The 22,394-nt window shown below is 50.0% G+C and overlaps 1 long non-coding RNA gene across 1 annotated transcript; it reads left to right on the top strand.

Moving 5' to 3' along the window:
• The first annotated feature begins 1,815 nt into the window (after positions 1 to 1,815).
• Positions 1,816 to 14,238, top strand: LOC133061863 (uncharacterized). Its single transcript, XR_009694055.1, has 2 exons — positions 1,816 to 4,484; positions 11,173 to 14,238. It is a non-coding gene; the product is annotated as an uncharacterized LOC133061863 (long non-coding RNA).
• The last annotated feature ends 8,156 nt before the right edge of the window (positions 14,239 to 22,394 follow it).

The raw sequence follows: 22,394 nt of genomic DNA, 5'->3' as shown, positions 1-22,394 counted from the left end.
GCTCCGCAGGTGGCACAGTGGTAAGAATCCGCCTGTCAATGCAGGAGATGTAAGAGATGTGAGGTTGATCTCTGGATCAGGAAGATCCCCTGGAGAAGGAAATGGCAACCCACTCCAGTATTCTTGCCTGGAAAATTCCATGGACAGAAGAGCCTCATGGGATACAGTCCATGGGGTTGCAAAGAGTCTGACACAACTGAGCATGCATGCAGGTCCTTAGACTAGCTGAAAAGGGAGACTCTGAGGGATTCCTTAAGTTATTTAAATAACATTGAATCACTTTGCCCCCTGTCCCAGAATTAGGAAAATTCTGCTTCTTGAAGAAGGACAAAACTCCTGTGACTGAAAGTTGCTGCTCGATTTCTGCCCATCCCTGGCTAATCCTGCATCATTCTCTGGCTACACTGACCCACTTTTTGTTTCTTGTGTTTCCACAATCTTCCCAGCCACAGGGCCTTTGTATATGTTGTTATCTCCTAAGATTCTTTTCTCTTCCCTATGGCGGTTTAGTCACTCAGTTGTGTCTGACTCTTTGCAACCCTGTGGACTGTAGCCCACCCCCCAGGCTCCCCTGTCCATGGGATTCTCCAGGCAATACTGGAGTGACTTGCCATTTCCTTCTCCAGGGAAACTTCCCCACCCAGCAATCAAACCCAAGTCTCCTGTATTGCAGGCAGTCTCCTGCATTGCAGGCAGATTCTTTACCCACTAAGCCACCAGGCCAGCTTCTTCTCCCTGTTCACCTAGTTAACTCATTTTAGCCCAAGGGCAAATCATCACCGAATTTCCCCTTCTACCCTCCATTTCCGTCTAAGACCCCTATGTTAATTTCCATTCTGATCACGAGCTACTTTGTAGTAGTATTGGTGATGGTGGTCGTAGTATTTATCACAGTTTCAATGTTACATTTGCTTTTGGTTTTGTCTCCTCTTCTGGCTTGCGGTCTCCATGAGGGCAGAGATGAACCCAGTAGACGCTTACTAGGTTTTTGTAAATGAATGATGCATTTGCTACTTTGCTTTAAGGCCGGTCCTTTTTTTTTTTTTTTCTATGAGGTTTTATTTTATTATTATTATCTTATTTTTCCATTTATTTTTATTAGTTGGAGGCTAATTACTTTACAAAGGCCGGTCCTTTTAATGCCCACTTTTCACACACTGGGAAACTGACGTCCAGAGAGGATTGCCCTGAGGGAGAGCAAGTAGGGGATAGCTCTAATGGTGCCCCTCCCCCCATTTAGAGATTCGCTATCACCCCCCCCCCCCCCCCCACCTACTTCCTCCACTGTGTGGGACCCAAGGAACACACGCCCCAGCCCTGGACTCCGCTGAGCTGGAAAAGGGCCCGTCCACAGGTCAAGACCAGCCCAGAAGCGGCTCCCAGACCGGTTTAGCCGGTTTAGCCGGTTCCAGGAGCGCAGGCGGGGTCCAGCCGCCCCAGGCAGTTAAGACGCAGACCTTGACGAGATTGCCCCGCGGCTCGGGGCGGGCGCTGGATTTACACTTGGAACTTGGAGTCCTAGGCGGGGCCCTCGGGCTGAGTGGTTTAGCCAAGCCAGAGGGCGGGGTTATCCGGGTGTCAATCACGTATATGGGCGGGACATGCAAATTAAGCAGCTTTCCATTTTTCTCTGGGCCCCGCCCCGCCGCGCTGCACCGAGCTACTTCCTAGAACTCTCGGAATCGGTCGGTGGCTCAGGCGGCCCCGCCCCTCCCCCAAGCTGTCCCTCCCGGGTTCCGCCCACATTGTCGGCGCTTAGCCACCCCCTTATCCCAGCGCCCCGCGGATGTAGGGGCGGGGTTTAGGAGCCGAGCGGGAAGGCGGAGGCCGTGCAGTGGGCTCCTGGGGCTGGGGGTCGGCTCGGAATCAGGTAAATGGCACCGGAAGCTGAAGGGGGATGGGGATTGCCAGAGTTTGAGGCTCAAGCTGCCCGCCCTTGGCGGGGGGGCTACTGAAACCCTCCCGCCCATGTTCGCCTGGAGGAGCCCAGACCCCCACACCGGTGTCCAGGGGAGGCCAGGACACGCACACCCCCGCCAGTAAAGTCTAGTGGAGTTCAGATCCACACACCTGTGTTTGGGGGGCCCAGGCCTCCCCCATCTGTGTCCGGGGTCACTCACTAGGTCATTTCATATCGATTTGCTTTGAGGCTCAGCCTAGAGGGGTGTTCTGCCCGCCTGTGTCGGGGGAACTTAAGGTCTCCCCAAATTTGTGTTCAGGGGAGTTCAGCCTACGGACTAAGGCCCTCCACTTGCATGTCCAGGCCCAATACCAGCTCTCTGCCTGCCCCTTTCTTGCAGTCCCTCCCAGCAGAAATTCCCCCTGGGTCCCCATTCCGCCTCCCCTCTCTGCCCTTTTCTTCCTTTGTCCCTTCCAGCCTCCTGGCCCCCCAGCTTCAGATCAGCACACTGTTGACTCTCAGTTGAGAAGCTATCAGCCTTCACAGTCTGGCCACCCTCCCTTCGGTACCTAGGCAGCTCCCCGGAGGCCCCCTGGGGTCCTGTCTTCTCCGCCCACCACCTGACTGGCTCCACTTAATTTCCCCCTCAGCCTGTCCACCCACATCTGGCTGCCAGCTGCTCACCCTCACCCTTCAGGCCCCCCAGGGTCTCCTAGGGAATTGCTCACAGCTCTTCACCTCCTTCTGTGCCCCCACATCCAGACTGCCCCGCCAAAGCAGAACCGTCCCCCTTCCCTGGCCCCCCATCCAAATCTGCTAATCAGAAAAAGTCCTAGCCTAGTGCCTGGAAGAGAGATCTGAAATCAGAGAAGGGGTGGGGTGTGAAACTTTCCAGCACAGAGATGCTGGGGGTGGGGGAAATGGGTGGAGGGAGACAGGAGCTTAAGTTGTACCTAAAGGCTTGAGATCAAAGCCGTCTGCCTTCCAGATGGGGGCTGTGGGGGAGGGTTGCCCCCCTGGGGGCGGGTAAACCTGAGCACTCCCTCCTTCCTCGGAAACCCCCTGAGACTCTGCGGTGGCAGCTGTGCCCCAGCCCGCGCCCGGCGGGTTTCCTTTTCCGGTGCTTGCTCTCCCGACAGGCTGGCCTGCAGTCTGGAGACACTGCGCCTGGCCCTTTTGAAGGGGCTCCCTGGAGGGTCTTCCTGGACAAGAGGGAGGGGACCAGCTGGAGAACAATGGTCTTCTGTGGCTCCCGGACGCCAGGCGCTTCCTGTTAAACCCTTCCCTGGGGACCCGGCTGCAGGGGGGAGCGAGGCGAGGGGATTGACAAAGTCAGCAAATGCACTGCATTTTCTCTCGTTCCTCGTCTTGTTTGTGAAAGTATCAGGAAGCGGTGAGGCGAATGCAGACCTTGCCCTCCTCGGCGGAGTCACTCTGGGCGTTTCTTTTCCGCTCTGTGGCTGGGGGTTGTGCCCCCAGGGGATGGGGCGTGGTTAGAAATCCCAAGATCTCTGGGGCTGGACTTGGCCCGGCAGGGGACCCAGGCATCTCAGGTGATTCCGAAGTGTGGCTGTATTTGCCAACCATGGTTCTAACTGCCTTGCTAGGTGAGCTGGAGGTTGCGGCCCCTGAGCCATTCCCCAGGTGGGCTGGGCCTCGGTTTCCCTCAGTTTAGGATTTCTCCCAAGCGTTGGACCAGAGCACCTGGTGGTCCTGAGGGGCCAGAGTGGCAGTGAGCTGAGCCGAGGGTCTTGGAAACACGCTGCTCTTCCTAGGAGCCCTGGGAAGATATGTTGGGGAATTAGCCACTGTGTTAATAGAGGCTTCATGCAAAGTCCACTGTGTTTACAAAGCTAACCTGAGATGCATCCTCAGAAGATTCTGTGAGCCTCTGAAGGGCCCCCGGAGACTCTGCATCCAACCCCAGGGGCTTCCGGTTAGAGACCAGATGACATGCCCTATTCTACGAACAGACAGTGTGTGTTGATACTTAACTGCCAGCCAGGTGCTTTGCTGGATATACATGTTAACTTAGTTAAACTGTGCCACCTGAATATTCATTGGAAGGACTGATGCTGAAGCTTCAATACTTTGGCCACCTGAGGTGAAGAGCCGACTCACTGGAAAAGACTGATGCTGGAAAGATTGGCGGGAGGAGAAGGGTCCGACAGAGGGTGAGATGGTTGAATGGCATTAGTAACTCAATGGATAAGAGCTTGGACAAACTCCAGGAGATAGTGAAGGACAGGGAAGTCTGGTGTGCTGCAGTCCTTGGGTCACAGAGTTGGACACAACTGAGCGACTGAACTACCGCAAAACCCAGCCCCAAACTTGGGTCAGAATTAAAGTCGGCACTTTCACTAAGCCCATTTTATGGATGAGGGAGTTGAGGCACAGAGCAAACATTTGTCTAGTAATACAAAGCCAATTGTTCTTTCTCTCCTGGATTTGGTGGTGGAGGATGGAGTGGATGGTTAGGTGGACTTTTCTTACGTATAACCAGCAACTTATCTCTGGTTCACAGATAAGGAAAGAGAACTCAGGGTGGTGAGATCCACTGGCCAGGTCTCTCGCCCACCCCCAGGTACTGTTTTCTCTCCTGGTCTCCTGTGCTTGCCACCCACTGGCTTCACTCACCAGCTTCCTTCTTCAGCTTTTTCACACCCACTTGCTGGGTAATTCTGTACTATCTTTTCTCCTGCTGCTTCTGGTGAAAACATCCCTGGGGGCTAATTTGTGCATGCTCAGCCCAGGGGTTTGATGAGGATGAAGTTGTATTTGGGTGTTTTGTGTGTGTGGTTTTTTGGTTTTTTGGTGCACTTTGCAGCTTAGAGAATCTTAATTCCCTGACCTGGGTTCAGGCATCGAACCCGTGCCCCCTGCGGTGGAAGCATGGAACCCTAATCACTGGGCCGCCAGGGAATTCCCTGGGTTTGAGTTTGGATGTTTGTTGTTGTTTCATGTTTTTGATGATCATTACTAACTGAGCAAACCCAAACCGCTGCTAGACTAGAAGGGCCGCTTTGGGCTGGGGGTGGGGGCCCTTGCTGGTGTCTGGGACAGGAAATGGCTTACCGCTGCACCGTTTAGACCTGAGGGTGAGGGCGGACGGGGAGGGCCATCAGAGGCTGCCAGCCCTGTTAGGTGCATGTTGGAGGCCACAGGAGACTGGCCCTCGGCCCTAGCATCTTGGCCCCAGGCCAGCCCCCCGCCAACCAGCTGCTACCTGAGCTCCCTTCCCTTCTCTTACCCCCTCCTCCTCCCCTCCTACCCTCCCCCCCTTCCCTGCTGTGGCCCGCCCTTCCGGAGTGAACCTTGTCCTGGCTTCTAGCCACTGGGAAGGCCAAAACAAGCCTGCAATTACTCACTGCCGGGCCCTGCCGGCTGCCGCTCCTCTCGGAAGCTCAACATGGGGCAGGGGGTGGAGCTCTTCCCCCCGGGCTGTGTGAGGCTTCCATCTTCAGATAATACCCTGATGCTTTCTGGCTCCCCTTTATGAAGTGTTAGTCGCTCAGTCGTGTCTGGCTCTTTACTAGGATCCCATGGACCTAGCTCACCTGGCTCTTCTGTCCATGAAATTTTCCAGGCAAGAATACTGGAGTGGGTTGCCATTTTCTCCTCCAGGGGATCTTCCTGACCCAGGGATCAAACCTGGATCTGCATTGCAGGCAGATTCTTCTACCTTCTGAGCCACTAGGGAAGCTCCGTGGACATCACCTCATAAACAGATACTTGGATTTCCGAAGTACTCTCCTGTTTAGGACTAGGTGTTACCTTCTGAGAAGGCAGGTGATGAAATGAGTTCTTTTTCTTTTGGGTTGGGGATCCTAGTTCCCTCATCAGGGAAGGAATCTATGCCTCCTGCAGTGGAAGCATGGAGCCCTAACCACTGGACTGCCAGGAAAGCCCCTCTGAGGGAGAAACTGAGGTTGTGAGAAGGGGCTCGCCCCAAAATCTCCAAAGCCTTCCTTTTAGCGAGGGGAGTACTTCCCCTCCCTTGCTCTGCTATGCATCTCAGGGCTGCTGCTTGGGAGATGGGGCCACGGAGGAGGGAGTGTGCAAGAGGGGGCCCCTGGGGACTCTGCAGTCAGCAGGCACTAATGCGTCTTCAGCCTGAGTGTTCTTCTGCCTCCCCTGGCCACCCTCCCTTGTCCCGGTTCTCACGACTTTCTGGACATCTGTGGGTGGGGCATACTTTTGCCCAATCTTCCAGTGGTTATACTGTGACTAAAGCCAGGCCTGTCCCTGGAGGCTGGGAGGCTGGAGCCAGCGTGCACCCGCGGGGCCACATGTCCCAAACTTGACCTGGGTTTCTGGTCAGACCGGGTGGACTGGCAGGCAGGCTGGGACTTTTCAACACCCTGTGTTGAGGTTGAGTCTAGGCCCAGCAGGTTACACACACACACACACACACACACACACACACACACACAGAGCTCTGGGAAATTTTCTGCCCACCCTCTGAATGGCCCAGGTTCCCTCTGATTGTCCTGAATTATCCTAGTATCCCTGCTCTTGGTGAATTTTCCTCCTTGCAGCTACCAATATGTCCTAGAAAGCTGGAGAAAGATCCTCAGTGAGAACCATCCTCCTGCCCATCAGATGGGCCGGGCTCTCAGGCAAGCTCCCTGCTCCGTGCTCAAGGCGAGCGCAGTTCTTCCCCCAAACCTTCTCTCCTGTTGGAGCAGAGCCCATCCTGCCCCGTTGCCATGGCATCTGTAGTACCCAGAAGCCAGGTGGTCTTTTGTTCCCTGATGTCCCTTCTAGGCTCAGACACTTCTGAGCCCAGTGAGAGTCACTCGGTGCCCCTGTGTCCCCCACGTTCACTGAGGCTGTATGCCCCAGCAGCTCATCTGTCCCTCCTCCCATGACTCTGAGACGGGCAGTGATAGCACGTATACAAATTTCAGATGTGAATTCGGATCTATGAGAGATTTGGAGACTAAGGTTGTTTTTTTTTTTTTTAAATAGTCATTTCCTTTTTTTTAAAAAAAAATTATTTATTTGGCTACGTTGGGTCTTAGTTGCAGCATGTGGGATCCCTCACTGCAGTGCACGGGCATCTCTAGTTGTGGCCTGTGGTCTTCTCTTTAGTTGTGCACAGGCTTAGTTGCCCCGATTTATGTGGGGTCTTAGTGCCCTGACCAGGGATCGAACCTGAGTCCCCTGCATTGGAAGGTGAATTCTTAACCACTGAACCACCAGGGAAATCCCAGATCTGCAGGTCTTAAGAATGACAGTCATCACAACAGCTATTGCTTCCTAGTTTAGGCACTTCACCTCTGGAGTCTTCATCACAAAGATTTACTGCCTTATCCTCCTTTCACATTGTGGAAACTGAGGCATGGCGAGTTTGGATAGCTTGCCTGCTAATATGTAGTCTTTACTACATAGCAAAAAAGTGCCAGTTTCTTGACTCTCGACTTTTGAGGCTGGATCGTTCCCTGTTGGAAATGATGGGGGCACTGCCCCATCTTAGAATGCTGAGTTGCAGTCCTGGTCTCCCTCCACTAGTATTACCTGAAAACTGGGTTCACTTCTTGGTTGGGCATCAAGCCAGACACCACCAAGGAATTTCCCTGGTAGTCCGGTGGTTAAGAATCTGCCTTCCAATGCAGGAGACTCAGGTTCCATCTCTGACGGGGGAATAAGACCCCACATGCCGCAGGACAACTAAGTCCGAATCACAACCAATTAACAACCCCCCCCCCCGCCCCCGCCCCCCACCCCCGCTCTGGAGCCCATGCACCACAGCTAGAGAGAAGTTGCAACTAGAGAAGTGTACGCAGCAACAAAAGACCTCACATGTGAAACAAGGATCCTAAGGCCTGAGGCAACCAAATAAGTAAATATTTAAAAAAAAAGGAAAGACACAACCAAGTCAAAGATCAGGGGGAGGAACGACTTAATACTTGGCAACAAGTAAGAACACCAGGCTTTTGAACTGTGGTGTTGGAGAAGACTCTTGAGAGTCCCTTGAACTGCAAGGAGATCCAACCAGTCCATCCTAAAGGAGATCAGTCCTGGGTGTTCATTGGAAGGACTGATGTTGAAGCTGAAACTCCAATACTTTTGCCACCTGATGCGAAGAGCTGACTCATTGGAAAAGACCCTGATGCTGGGAAAGATTGAGGGCAGGAGGAGAAGAGGACGACAGAGGATGAGATGGTTGGATGGCATCACCGACTCAATGGACATGGGTTTGGGTGGACTCCGGGAGTTGGTGATGGACAGGGAGACCTGGCGTGCTGCGGTTCATGGGGTCTCAAAGAGTCAGACACGACTGAGCGACTGAACTGAACTGAAGAACATCAGGAAGAAAAAAAAAAAAAAAGACATCAGGGAGCTTCCCCAAAGCAGTGTCTCCCAGACCAGCAAAATTGGGGAAGTTTTAAGCTAAGGGTACATGCATATTCAGGAGCTGGCTTGAGCAGAGGAGAACACATCATAGAATTGGGCCAAAGCTTCCCAGGTGGCTCAGTTTTAAAGAACCTGCCTGCCAATGCAGGAGACCTGGGTTTGATCCCTGGAGAAGAAAATGGCAACCCACTCCAGTATTCTTGCCTGAAAACCCCATGGACAGAGGAGCCTGGCGAGCTACATACAATCCATGGGGTGACAAAGAGTCAGGACTGAGGGGCTAAACAACAATAGAGTCCAAGCTTTAGTTGGTTCAAGTCAGGAGGGTCAACAAAGTCATTCTATCCTCCATCTTGGGGGAGGGGGTCTTAGTTCCTGCAGAACTGAAAGACCTGTATCAGATTGTTCAGGAGGAGTTAGGACTTTGTTCTGTGGCTGAACAATTGTCTCCTGACTGCTTTTCTTGGATTCTTACATTCCCTCACTTCCCTTGAGATCACTGATTACTGAGACCTGTTTAAGGGCAAGCCTTAGGGACAGACTAAAATCCTCAAATGGCTTAAGCTAAAAATGACTTCATGTTGGTCAAGGAAGTCTGGTTCTCTTTCTTCAGGCTCCCCTCACCGCCCCCCACCCCAATCCTATCTGCCTATACTGGGTACCAGAGCACCACCTCCTACAGTCGTGGCAACAAATAGTGTCCCCACATGTGGCTTCGTGTTGGTGTGGGGCGGAGGGCAGGCTCACCACCCACTTTTGACTGCTCTGCCTCTTTACATAGGTGCCTGCCTGCAAAGTATCACTGTGTGTGTCTTTCTTTTCCCCCAAACAGGTATAGAGTTCTGAGGATGGAGGTGATTGGCAGGTTCTGGCATCTTGGGGAGAGATTCAGTGGGACTGTCATTGTAGGCCGTGGGTTGCCAGTTCCCCAGGCCCTGGTGGGTGGAGACAGGCCAGCTTTTCTTCCTTCCTGGTTCCCAGAGGTGGGCGATGGCCCAGACACAGCCCAGGAGCCAGAAGGCGTGGGGAGCCCTGACCTGGCGTCCGGATTTACTGGGTGTTGCCCGGGTGTGTGTTCTGAGACCCAAGGGCCCTTGTGGGTGTGGAGAAGAAGCCAGAAGCTAAAGTAGGCCTCCCAGCCCGCCTGCCTGCCGCCCTCACATCCCACCCAGCCCTGGCTCCCGGCCAGCAACTGCCAGAGTGGTGACTCAGAGCGGCAGAGCCCAGGAGAGAAACTGGGTGCAGGGTGTGGTGGGGGGTCGTCCCCTTCATCCTCAGCCTTCCCAGCACCCCCATTAAGACCAGGACCCTTGAGGCTGCATTTCACACTCCCCTGCACACCACCACCATCTTTTCTCCCTGCTCCCCACCGGTGGGATTTTTTTCTTTTCCTTGGCACCAAGCTATGACAGGAAAACAGAAATGTGTGTGGGGCATGGAATATCTCTAAGGTTGGAATATATTTAGGCCAGGATGAGAGAGTGTGTGTGGTGGGGCACAGTTTCAGGCACTGGCCGGGTGGCAGTGAGGGGTGAGCCAGTGTAGGGAGGGAGCTCCCTCCTTTAGAGCTCCCTGGTTTCCCAGGGGCAGAAGCAGCGAGGACCAGGGAGGTCCTAGAAATGGAGGCATGCCCTGCACTGCGCCATGCTGGATCATCTACACTTGAAAACGCAGGGGCCCAGACAAGTTAAGTGGTTTGCCTTGCTGGTCTGGCTGGCTGCTAAGCAGGAGCGTGCTCTTGCCATATTCGTGCACGCGTGTGTTCATCGGTGCAGCTTTCTGTACAGCCTAATCTGTTCCCAGTCAGACGTGAGATGTGCAGGAAAGCAAGAGGTGAACTGGACCTGAGTCTCCAAACCACAACCCAGCCCAGAGTGGGGTGTGTCGGGGGTGGGGGTGGAGGGGGGATGGGGAGAACATCCGCTCCTCTTCTCTGCACAGCCCTCAGGCTCAGAATGGTTTTGACACTTTTTTCTGTTTTTCTTTCTTTTTCATGTTTGGTTGTAGGGCATAGCCTGGGGCATCGTTCGATCATAGTTCCCCAACCAGGAATCAAATCATTGAGCTCCCTGCAGTGGAAGCTCGGAGTCTTAACCACTGGGCCACCAAGGACATCCAGTTTTGATATTTTTTAAGCAGTTGAAAACAAAAGATTATTCCTTGAAACATAAAAATCATATGAATTATGATTTCAGCCCTTGTAAATTACATTTATACAGTCATGCCCATTCACGTCTGGCTGCTTTGCTCAGTTGTGTCCCCATGGACTGCGACCCCGTGGACTGCAGCATGCCAGGCTTCCCTGTCCTTCACTATCTTATCTCCTGGACTTTGTTCAGACTCATGTGCCATTTTTTTTTAAATTGAGTTAAAATGCACATGACAAAAATTTACCAACATAGCTATTTTTTAAGCATACAGATCAGTGATATTAAATACAATTTATATTGCTCTGCAACCATTATAACATCTATCCCCACAACTCTTTTATTTTCCCCCCATTTTTTCCCTACTTTTTGGCTGTTCTGTGCAGTATACAGGATCTTAGTTCCCTGACCACGGTTTGAACTACCCCCTCCAGTGGCAGCCCGGAGTCCTAACCCCTGGACCACCTGGGAAGTCCCACCCCCACAACTCTTGTAAATCTGAAGCTCTATACCTATTAACTCTCCTGTTCACCTCCCCTCAGCCCCTGGAAACCATCATTCTTCCTTCTGTCTCTGTGATTTTGACTAATCTAAGTACTTGGTATAAGTGCTTATAAGAATTATACCGTATTTGTCTTTTTGTGATTGGTTTATTTCACTTAGCAGAGTGTCCTCAAGGTTCATCCACGTTGTAACATGTGTCAGAATTTCCTTTCTTTTTATGTATCTATTATTACTATTTTTAAAAATTTTTTGCCACACTAGGCAACATGCAGGATCTTATCAATAGTTCCCCGAGTGGGGATGGAACCCACTCCCTCTGCAGTAGAAGCGTGGAGTCTTAACTACTAACTGCCAGGTGAGTCCCTGGATGATAGCTTCTTTTTAATTAATTTTTAAAGTTTTGGCTGTGCAGGGTCTTCCTTGCTTCGCACAGGCTGTCTTTAGTTGCGGTGAGTGGGGACGACTCTTCATCATGGTTCTCATTGCTGTGGCTTCTCTTGTGGAGAACAGGTTGTGGGGCATGCAGGCTCAGTGATTGTGACGCACGGGCGTAGCTGCTGGAATCTAACATGTGGACCCTTCCTGGACCGTGGATCGAATTCATGTTTGCTGCATTGGCAGGTGGATTCTTATCCAGTGCACCGCTAGGGAACTCCTTCCTTCCATTTAAAGACTGAATAATATTCCATTGTGTGGATGTAACACATTTTGGCAATTCCAAGCACTTGGATTGCTTCCGTGTGTTAGCCATTGTGAATAATACTGCTGTGAACATGGGTGCACAAATATTGCTTCGAGACCCTCCTTTCCATTCTTTTGGCTGGAATTGCTGGGTTGTGTGGGTAATTCCATTTTTAAGTTTTTGAGAAGCCTCCGTGCAGTTTTCCACAGTGGCTATACTCTTTTGCGTTCCTGTCAACAGTGCACAGGAGCTCCAGTTTCTCCATGTCCCCATCAACACTTGTTGTTTTTTGTTTTGTTTCATGATAGCAGCCATCCTCATTATCTGTGGCTGCTTTTGTTCTTTGGAGACAGGAGGGAAGGGAGCAGGGCACAACCTTTAAAAGTGTGACATAGGACTTCCCTGGCCAATGCAGGGGACACAGGTTTGATCCCTGGTCTGGGAAGATCCCATGTGTCTTGGGGCAACTACGTCCACATGCCACAATTCCCAAGCCTGTGTGCCCTGGAGCCCATACTCTGCAATGTTTGTGTGGAGGGGCACCACAATGAGAAGCCCATGAATGAGAAGCCTGTTTACTGCAACTAGAGAAAGCCTGCGTGCAGCAGCCAGAGCATAAATTAGTTAATTTTAAAAATTATAAAATAAATAAAAGAATGATGTAGTCATTGAGGATACAACATAAACTTTTTAGAAGTGATTAGATGTAAGATGGTGGAAGATGAGATTTCCAGTGGACCTTGAGCCTCATTATGTGCTCACCGTAATGCATTTGTTGTTTAGTCATTCAGTCGTGTCCATGGACTGCAGCACACCAGGCTTCCCTGTCCTTCACCATCTCCCATGAATTTGCTCAAACTCATGTCCGTTGAGTCGGTGATGCATCCAACCATTGTCTCCTTCTCCTCCTGCCTTCAAGCTTTCCCAGCATCAGGGTCTTTTCTGATGAGTCGACGTTTCACATCAGGTGGCCAAAGTATTGGAGCTTCAGCTTCAGCTTCAGCATCAGTCCTTCCAATGAATATTCAGGGTTGATTTCCTTTAGGATGGACTGGTTTGATCTCCTTATGACAGTGGAGGTGGACTTCCTTGGTGGTTTAGTGGCTAAAACTCTGTGCTCCCAGTGCAAGGGGCCTGGTTTGATCCCTGGTCAGGGAACTAGATCCCACCAAAAAAATTCCACATGCCTCAGTCAAGATCGAAGATTCTGTATGCTGCAACTAAGACCTAGTGCAGCCAAAAAATAAAAATAATATTAAAAAAAGACAGTCAAGGACATTCCTCATGGTTCAGTGGTTAAGATTTCACCTTCTGGTGCAGAGGTTTGTGGGTTCAGTCCCTGGTCGGGAAGCTAAGACCCCACATGCTTCACAGCAAAAAACCCAAAACAAAATAGAAGCAATATTGTAACAAATTCAATAAATACTTTAAAAAATGATCCATATATTAAAAAAAAAAAAATGGGTTCTAGTCCCGATCTGAGGTGTGTGTTTTCACTACACAGGCAGAGTGAAATTGTTATGACCACCACACCCAGAAGAATTGATGCTTTGAACTGTGATGTTGGAGAAGACTTTTGAGAGTCCCTTGGGCTGCAAGGAGATCAAACCAGTCCATCCTAAAGGAAATCAGTCCTGAATATTCACTGGAAGGACTGATACTGAAGTTGAAGCTCCAATACTTTGACCACCTGATGCAAAGAGCCGACTCTTTTTGTTGTTGTTGTTGTTGCTCAGCGGTGTCCAACTCTTTGCGACCCCATGGACTGTAGCCTACCAGGATCCTCAGTCCATGGGATTTTCCAGGCAAGAATACTGGAGTGGGTTGTCATTTCCTTCTCCACCAGCTCTTTGGAAAAGACCTTGATGCTTGGAAAGATTGAGGGTAGGAGGAGAAGGGGGCAGCAGAAGATGAGATAGCTGGATGGCATCACTGACTCAATAGACATGAGTTTGAGCAAACTCTGGGAGATGGTGAAGAATAGGGAAGGCTGGCTTGCTGCAGTTCATGGGGTAGCAGAGTCAGACATGACTCAGCAACTGAAAAACAACAAAAACACCAACCCAAACTTATTCCTAACTGATCTCTGTACTGTAGAGATGGTTGTCCTTCCATGGAGGAGGTGGGGACAGGTAATATTTGATGCTTAAATACACTGATAAGCTCTGAAAAAGATAAACACCTGTCAGAAAATGCACTGGGGTTATGAGAGAAGGAGAGAGTGCTGGGGGAGAGCAGAGTGATGGCTAATTGAGAAAGATAGTCAGGGACATGTTTGAATGTTCTTCCCAATGGAGGTGTGGAAGGGAGGTCTGTGTTTGTTGCTGGAAAGCCCCTCACCTGGCCTCTGCCAACCTGTTCCTCCTGGGCAGCTGGGGACCCTGGGAGTGCTTAGGAGTTTTCTGTCTTCTGACTGTGGCCAGGATGAAGTGACTTGGTATCCCAGGTATCAAGGCAGTGTCTCAGAGCAGTTTTGTTTTTTTTAAACTTATTTGGCTGCAGTGGGTCTTAGTTATGGTACGTGGGATCTAGTACCCTGCCAAGGGATTGAACCAGGCCCCCTTTATTGGGAGTGTGGGATCTTAGCCACTAGACCACCAGAGAATTCCCAATAATAATAATTAAAAAAAAAAAAACCCTGGATACTCACAACTGTGGTCTGAATGTTTGTGTCTCCACCCCCTCACTAGAATCCCTGTATTAAAATTCTAACCACCACAGTGATAGTATTAGGAGGTACAGCCTTTGGAAGGAAATGAGGTCATGAGGGTGGGTCTCTCATGAATGGGATTAGTGCCCTTATAAAGATACCCAAGACTCCCTGATATACACTATTATAAGGGGCAAATGTGGGGCAAGAAATAGTTTTGGAGCCATCCACAGCCTTGGTTGCTAAATGCAGCCTATTGCATGTTCCTGTATAGCCAGTGAGTTAAGAATGGCCTTTTCATTTTCAAATGGCTGGAAAAAAAATTCACAACTTGAAAATGATCTGCAATTCAAATTTCAGTGGCCAAGGAGCTGGGGGGGATAGAACAGACATTGCTGAAGGGCATAAACTTGGACTGAGTAGTAAATAAATCCTAGAATTCCAAAGATGCATAGAAGAGTAAATATGGATTAAAATGTTGTATTATAATCATCAGACTTGCTAAGAGACTAGCAATTTAACTGTTTCCATCACTAAAAAGAGATGATGATTATATAACATCATAGAGGTGCGAATGGGCTTCCCTGGTGCCTCAGAAGTTAAAGAATCTGCAATGCAGGAAACCCGGGTTTGATCCCTGGATTGGGAAGATCCCCTAAAAAGGGAATGGCTAGCCACTCCATTATTCTTGCCTGGAGAATTCCATGGACAGAGGAGCCTGGTGGGCTACAGTCCATGGGATCACAAAGAGTTGGACATGACTGAGTGACCAACACTTTCACAGGGGTGCTAATTATGGATACAATGGCAACCCTATTACAATATATGTCAGTTATACTATATAAATGTACCAAACGTTGGACACCTTAAATTTATACAATGTTACATGTCAAATATATTTCAATTAAAAAGTCAGTGTCCATGGGACTTCCCTGGTGGTCCATTTGCTAAGACTCTGTGCTTCCAAGGCAGGGGGCCTGAGTTCAATCCCTGGTCGGGGAACTAGATCCCACACGCCCCAACTAAGAGTTTATATGCTGCAACTAAGAGTTTGGATGCAGCCACTAAAAATACCACATACACAACTAGAAGATCCTTCATGCTGCAATGAAGATGGAAGATCCCAGGTGCTGTAACTAAGACCTGGCACAGTCAAATAAATAAAAAAGAAAATAAATAATTATCTAAAAAGTCAGAGTCTGTAAATAAAGTAGTTTTTATTTTTATTTTATTATTATTTTTTTATAAAGATTTTAAAATTTAATTTTTTTGTTTTGGCTTTGGTAGGCCTTCATTGCTGTGCATGGGCTTTCTCTAGTTGCAGCGAGCGGGGGCGTTGTGGTGGCTTCTCTCATTATAGAGCACGGGTTCTAGGTACCTGGGCTTCGTAGCTGTGGAGCTTGGGCTTAGTCGTTCAGTGGCACGCGGCAGGGATCGAACTGGCAGATTCTCAACCACTGGGCCACCGCGGAAGTCCCATAAATAAAGTTTCATTGACACACAGTTGTGCTCATTCGTTTACCTCTTATCCCAGGCTGCTTTTATGCTACAAAGCAGAGTTGAGTCATTGCCACAGAGACAGCCTGGCCCTTGAAGCAGAAAATATTTCCAGTCTGGCCCTTTCCAGATGTTTGCAGACCCCTGCTCTAAAGGAGCCTGAGACCTGAATGTCAGCTGATGCTGACTTGGGGCTATTGGGGGTGTTTCCTGGTTGGCACAGCGAAGAGGTTGGAAGGAGTCGGTGTTGGAGGGGTGTGGGGACACGCAGAGGTTCTGATGATTAACACTGGGGAGGGGGTGATGGGGATACCCCCCGGGGAGGGGACATTCATGTCTTCAAGGTGGTATGGGATTGAGCACTGAGATAGGCAGGCTGATGGAGGCACAGCAGGATCATAGACAGGAAGCCTAGATCTGCCTCGAGTAATCCCCAGCCCCCAGAGCTGACAGATGAGATAGAAACATCCCATGAACCACCACCACCCTCTCATCTAACCAGTCATGGGACCCTACCTCCTGTCTCTCTCTTTCTGCCTTTCCTCTGCTTTCCCCTACCCCTCCCTGGTGCCATCATCCGTCACTGTGTGGGTCTGGAGATGTGCCCCAGCTTCATGCTTCAGTGTCCCTGACCCTCCTCTTTTCTCAGTGTAGCCAGCAAACTTAACTTTCCTATCTTTCTTTCTTTTTTCTTTTCTTTTAAAAAAAATTGAAACAAAATATATAACATAAAGTTAACCATTTTAAAATGTACAATGCCCTTGCATTTAGGACAAACACAAGGTTGGGTAACCATCACCACCTATCCATCTGCAGAGAGTTTCCATCACCCCAAGAAACCCTGTACCTGTGAGTTGTCACTCCCATCCCCCTTCGTTTAGTGCCTGGCAACCAGTGATCTGTTTTCTGTCTCTTTGGATTTCCCTCTTCTGGACATTTCGTATCCATGGACTCATGCACTAGGTAGTCTTTTGTTAGCTTGGTGGGGGTTTTGTTTGTTTATTTTGTTTTTGGCCATGCTGCATGTCTTGTGGGATCTTAGTTCTATGATCAAGGATTGAACCCAGGCCCTCGCCAGTGAAAGTATGCAGAGTCCTAACAATTGGAACACCAGGGAATTCCTGTTAGCTTGTTTTTGAAACTCATTCTCTTTGTAGCAGGTTTCTAAAGTTCAATCCTTTTCTGAATGAACACTTTCATTGTACAGGTGTACCACAATTTTTTTAATCCATTCATTTGTGGATGGACATGTGGGTTATTTCCACCTTAACCTATGACATAAATATACCTAACTTAAATTTTGTCTTTTTAAACTTTTATAAGTTTTGATAAGATATATATAAGATTTATCATTTTTTAACCATTTTTAAGTGAAAGTTCATGGCTTTACATACATTTACATTGTCACCCAACCATCACCATCATCCATCTCCTAAACTTTTTCATCATTCCAAAGTGAAACTCTGTCCCTGGGAAATCGCTGGTGGTTAGGACTCTGAGCTTTCACTGCAGGAGGCATGGGTTTGATCTCTGGTCCAGGAACCAAGATCCCATAAGCCATGCGGCATAGCCAAAACAAAATGAAACAACTCTGTCCTCATTAAGCAATGACTCCACATAACCCTCACCCCAGTCTCTGGTAATCACTGTCCTTTCTGTCTCTAAGTCAGTGAGCTTTCACAAATTGAAATCTAAGCATGCGAGCTCTCCTGAACCCTCAGTCGGCCCCTCCTGTTCTCAGGATAGAGACCAAACAGTCCCAAGGGGGATGCACATGGCATCTTGATCACAATTTCCTCCCTCTCCAAGCTTCTTTAGGGCCTTCCCAGTGGCTCAGTGGTAAAGAATCCACCTGCCAAGCAGGAGCCTCGGGTTCAATCCCTGTGTCCAGAAGATCCCCTGGAGAAGGAAATGGCAACCCACTCCAGTATTCTTGCCTGGGAAATCCCATGGACAGAGGAGCCTGGTGGGCTACAGCCTATGGAGTTGCAGAGTCTGACTCAACTTACGTACTAAACAACAACATCAACAACAGAGCTTCTTTCCCTGTATAAAAAGTCCCCTCTCCTCCCTCTTCTTCTATGGGACTCTTGTGTACACATCCCCTTCCCCTTCTGAGGAAGGTCCACCTCTCGACAGTGCTCCCAGCTGTTCCCTCATAGGACACATCCCAGCTGTAATTCATTATTTCCCTGCCTTTTCTTTTTGGTTTGTTAATGTAGGTTTGTTGATGTGCCCTCTGCCTCCTCCATCTGACTGGGAGTCCCTGAGGATGTGACAGCGCCCGTCTTACTTACCGCTCTGCATTCCCAGCTCCTGACCTTTGCCTGGCACCCTGCCCTGTGTATAGTGGAATGTGTGTGTTAGCCACTCAGTCGTGTCCGACTCTTTGCAACTGCGTAGACTGGAGCTTGCCAGGCTCCTCTGTCCATGGCATTCTCCAGGCAAGAATACTGGAGTGGGTTGCATGCCCTCCTCCAGGGGATCTTCCCCACCCAGGTATTGAGCCCGGGTCTCCCACACTGTGGGCAGATTCACCTGGAAAGCCTGTCTATTACAGTGAAAGGACCAGCACAGAGTCCCGGCAAGGGAGGGTGAGATGGGAAGAGGCAGGTGGTGGACATCTTGAGCTCCGAGTGGTGTGGGGAGCTTGGGCTGCAGGTGGGGTGGGCTGCATGAGCAGAGAGTCCGGGGGTTGGGAGCGAGGGTGGCTGGTTGGGGGCTGCAGTTGCCCTGGTGGAGGAGCAAGCGTCTCTGGAAGTTGAGCAGTGGGCATGAAGAGCTGGACCTGGGGGCAGAAGTGAGGACCGGAAGTGTGATCATGAGGAGGTGGGGCTGAGGGGGCAGGTCGATGATGCTGTTGACAGCTGGCCATTTCTGAATGCACTGTTCAGAGCCTGGGGAGGCCAGGCTGGGCCCGGCAGCCAGAGCCCCGCAGTGTCCAGGTGCCCCCTCACCCCCACACTGATAGGTAAGCTCCTGGGGCAGGCTTGACTTGCTTCAACTGAGAGCATCTGCATAAATTACAACGGCCAGCACCCAGTTCTGGCCTGGGAGAGAGACCTTTATAAAGTCAGACTTGGCTTCCCCCCAGCTGGCTGGCCTCCTTTTCCCTGATTCTAAATGCTGGCTGGTCACAATATGTCTGCACACAAGCACAAGCCTGCATCTCTGGGGTGGTGGTTGGGGAGAGGGGGATGTTTGCAGCCTGGGGGTGGTAGCTCTTAGCAAGCTGGTGGCCATTCCCCACCCTTCCATCCACCCCATGGTTCTTTTTATACCTTGCATTTACAGAAAGCCTAAACATCTGAGTCTGGGTTTCGTGGCAGTGGGCTGTTAGAGGCTGCAAGGGGAGGGAGGAGAAGGCAGAGAGGTGGGGTTATCAGAGCCCAGCCTCTCCAGGCCTGTGGCTGGGCCAGAGGGTGGCTGCTGGCTTCCTTCCATCAGCCCCACAGTCTCAGATGGTGTGGAGCTCTATTTAAAGGCTGCTTTCTCTGCCTCCACAGTGAGGTTCCCACCAGGATGCATGAGTCAGAGGGAGGGCTGGTGTGGCCCCCAAGGCTTGGCTGGGTCCACCCTGAGAAGCTGGGAGCAAACTCTTCAAGAAGTAATTCTGTAGCAGCCCCGGCTGCTTGGTCCCTACTGTTCTGATATCTCCTTGCTCAGGTCTCCCTCCCCACCCCTGCCCCAGCTTTGTGCCACGTGAGAAGCCCAATGAATGACCCCCTGATTCAGGGGCACCCACAGGCAGCTGAAGCCCAGTGATGCTCCCTGGGCTTGTTCAGTGGCCTCTGTAGCCACATAGGGCTTCCCAGGTGCTAGTGGTAAAGAACTCACCTGCCAATGCAGGAGATATAAGAGACTAGAGTTCAGTCCCAGGGTTGGGAAGATCCCCTGGAGGAGGGCATAGCAACCCACTCCAGTATTCTTGCCTGGAGAATCCCATGAACAGAGGAGCCTGGTGGGCTACAGTCCATGGGGTCACAGAGTCAGACATGACTGAGTGACTTAGCATACATGTAGCTGCATAATTCCTGCAGGATTCCCGAGGCATCCACATCCTCCTGAGGATGCATGGTAACCTTTTCTTGCTTTTACAGCATCACCATGTGCCGCCGTGGTTGGGACCACATGCACATATGGTGCCAGGCAGCTCCCGGGGGCCTGCACACACTCTTCTCCTTACTATGCTCCTATTTTATTGATCAGAAGGCTGAGTCCAGGGTGGGGAATGTATCTTTGTTTGGGTTGTTATAACAGAATACCATAGACTGAAAGGCTTATAAACACCAGACATTTATTCCTCACATTGTGGAGGCTGGATTGTCCAAGATCAAGGTGCCAGCAGGTCTGGTGTCCAGTGAGGGCTGTGTGGCTCACACATGGCACCTTTTCACTGAGTCCTCACATGGCAGAAAGGACAAGCCAGTGCTCTGGTGTTCCTTTTTTTAAAAGGTATTTTAAAAATTATTTATTTAGACACATCGTGAGGCTTGTGGGATCTAAGTTCCCAGTCCAGGGATTGAACTTGGGCCCTTGGCAGTGAGATCTCGGAGGAGTCTTAACCACCAGGATTCCTTTTATAAGGGCACTAATACCATTCATATGGGCTTCCCTTGTGGCTCAATGGTAAAGAATCCGCCTGCCAACGCAGGAGATGTGAGTTAGATCCTTGGGTGGAGAAGATCCCCTGGAGGAGGAAATGGTGATCCACTCCAGTATTTTTGCCTGAAGAATCCCGTGGACAGAGAAGCCTGGAGGGTTACAGTCTATGGGGTCACAAAGAGTCGGACACGACTGATGGGCTGAACTATAGCAACAACAATACAATTCATGAGGAATCCATCCTCATGACCTGATCACCCCAAAAGCCTCACCTCCTCATACCATCACACTGAAGGCTAGGGCTTCAGCATGTGAGTTTTGTGGGGGCACACATGGCCGGACCATAGCAGGATGTGTATGTGCCTGTGTCAGAGCAGGGATTGTCCAGCCTGACTGGGTAGCTGTCACCCTCTTACCCCAGTGCTGAGGCCCACAAGGGAGTGGGGTCTTGCATCCAGACACGAGTGGGCAGTGATGGGGGTGACCCCCAGGAACAACGGAGCTGGAGAATGATGCCAGGAGTGTGAAGTAGAGCAGTGTTGTCTAGGACAGTTGTCATGAGCCACACATGGCTATCCAGTGCTTAAAAGGCGCTGCTCTGAATGCAGACGTGATCTGAGTGAAAAACATCCACTGCATTTCAAAAACTCAGTATAAAAAATGATCGTGAAAGATTACCATGAGAATCATATCTATTACATGTTGAAATGATTGTATTTTGGCTATGTTTAACTATTAAATAAATGTATCTTTCAAAATAATCTCCCTTTGGGACTTCCCTAGTGTTCCAGTGGCTAAGACTCTGCATTCCCCATGCAGGGGGCTTGGGTTTGATATTGGGTCAGGGAACTAGATCTCACCTGCTGCAACTAAAGATCCCACATGTCGCAACGAAGATCAAAGATCCCGAATGCTGCAACTAAGACCTACCACAGCCAGACAAATAAATATTAAAAAACTTCCTTTCCTCCAAAAGCTAAACAGAGTTTTCACAAGACCCAGAAGTTCCACCCCTGGGTATATGCCCCAAAGAATTGAAAACAGGTGTAAAAACAAAAACTTGTAGGTGCAAGTATAGCGTAGCACCATTGACAATCATCAAAAGGTAGAAACAAGCCACACGTCCACCAACGGATGAATGGACGGACAAAAGGGGGTCAATTCACACAATGGAATAGTATCCAGCCATTAAAAGGGATGGAGTTGTGACACATGCTACAACATGGATGAGCCTTGAAAACATGCTGAGTGAAAGGAGACAGACTTGGTCACCTATTGTGTGGTCCCGTTTATATGAAACGTCCATAGAAACAAAGTAGATTCGTGGTGACCAGGGGCTGAGAGAGGGAGAAGTGGAGTATGGCTGTTAATGGGGATGGCGTTTATCTTGGAGTGATGATAAAATATTTTGAAATTATCTTGAGGTGGTAGTTGCCCAGGCTTCCCAGGTGGTGGTAGTGGTAAAGAACCTGCCTGCCTGCAATGCAGGAGCTTCAGGAGACCTGGGTTTGATCCCTACGTTGGGAAGATCCCTGGAGGAGGGCATGGCAACCCACTCCAGTATTCTTGCCTGGGAAATCCCGTGGACAGAGGAGCCTGGAGGGCTGCAGTCCATGGGGTCACAAAGAGTCAGACGACTAAGCACACACGCACGGTGGTTGAACATTGTGAAGGCACTAAATGAATTGTACACCTCAAATGGTTAACTTCATGTTATGAGAATTTCACCACAATTAAAAAAAAAATACAACAAAACTAAAAAAATTCTTTACCTGCTCCTTTTTTTTTTTGCTTTCTTTAATGTGGCAACTAGAAAACTTAAATGTGACTCACTTCAAGTTGCCGTTGGTCGTGGCTGGTCTATATCACTGTGCCTTCAGAGGAGTCAAATAACACCTGTATCCTCTGCGTGGCAGGTGAAAACCCCCCAGACCTCTGCTGACCCAGAGCAGGGCAGGAAGGAGCTGCAGCCCTGGGGGCTGAGGAGGATGGGAGGGGAGCGATGGCTGTCCCTCACTGTCCACCAGGGGAGTTGTGATGCATTTTTCA

The sequence above is a fragment of the Dama dama genome, chromosome 9 (genome assembly GCF_033118175.1).
Source record: "Dama dama isolate Ldn47 chromosome 9, ASM3311817v1, whole genome shotgun sequence".
Taxonomy (NCBI): Eukaryota; Metazoa; Chordata; class Mammalia; order Artiodactyla; family Cervidae; genus Dama; species Dama dama.
The sequence above is the reverse complement of the archived record's forward strand: the minus strand, read 5'-3'. Positions and strand labels throughout refer to the sequence as shown.